Here is a 1,205-nt window from a genome sequence, read left to right as displayed (position 1 = left end):
GCAACCCATTATTACTTTCACTTGTGAGATGACACTGCTCTCCTAACCAAAAAAAAAAAAAAAAAAAAAAATCACCTCCTCTAAATAAAGAAATGTCCCAAAATGACACTAGGCTCTTATTTAATCTCAACTGAAGTTAGAGAAAAGACTTCATTTTGTAGAAAATTAACTCATGCAACGACCCTTGGTGTTTTTCTCAATACCTTAGACTATCACATTCCTTTAAAAAACCGTATTTATAATTTTCATCCTAAACTCATAGTTTAATGCTTATTTACCCTGCTTCTCTTCCTTTAAAATTTTTATTTTGCTGTGGTGGTGATTGGGGTAGCACTCACGTGGCTGCGGTGCTTGTTGGAGGTCTCACACTTTAGTTGTGTTTGCACCCACCTGGTGAATGTGACACTTGGGGGTCACATCGGCAGTGCCAAGGTCACTCTTTCAGGCAGAGCTATGCTGGGGACCCCATAAAGCTCCCCCACTGTACTATCCCTGCCCCACCAGCATTTTTCTTTAGCTAAACTCTGTGTTTTAAATCAGCAAAGTTAGTATCTTCAAATTAAATCCTTCTTATGTAAACATTATGAAAACTAGAAGAAAATTGAAACTATTTCATCACATCAAATTCAATGGAAGCATCTATGAATGTTTGGAGGTTAGGGGGCTTTGGGATCACACATGTAGTACTCAGGAGTAACCCATGGTAGTATCAGGGAACCCTTTGTGGGGCCAGGGATTATGCCTGGGTCAACAGGGTGCTGACCACCTGGACTGTTTCTCTGGCCCCAACCATCATATTTCTTAACTTTCTAGTTGGTAACAGAATTATGCTTGGAATTTTTTCCTAAGGTATAATCGAGTGCTATCAGTTTAAGTTTTACTTGCAATAATTTTATATGGGCTAGAGCAATAGCACAGCGGGTAGGGAGTTTGCCTTGCACGCAGCCAATCCTGGTTCGATTCCTCCGCCCCTCTTGAAAAGCCCGGCAAGCTACTGAGAGTATCTCGCCTGCACGGCAAAGCCTGGCAAGCCACCCGTGACGTATTAATATGCCAAAAACAGTAACAGCAAGTCTCACAATTTGTTGTGAGACGTTACTGGTGCCTGCTCGAGCAAATTGATGAATAATGGGAGGACAGTGCTACAGTGCTAATTTTATAATATGCTTGGCATGCATTTCTAAAGCATTTGTTATTAGTTGGTG

This window comes from Sorex fumeus, unplaced genomic scaffold, assembly GCF_029834395.1.
Source record: "Sorex fumeus unplaced genomic scaffold, SorFum_2.1 ptg000024l, whole genome shotgun sequence".
NCBI classification, from domain to species: domain Eukaryota; kingdom Metazoa; phylum Chordata; class Mammalia; order Eulipotyphla; family Soricidae; genus Sorex; species Sorex fumeus.
This window is presented reverse-complemented; position numbering follows the sequence as displayed.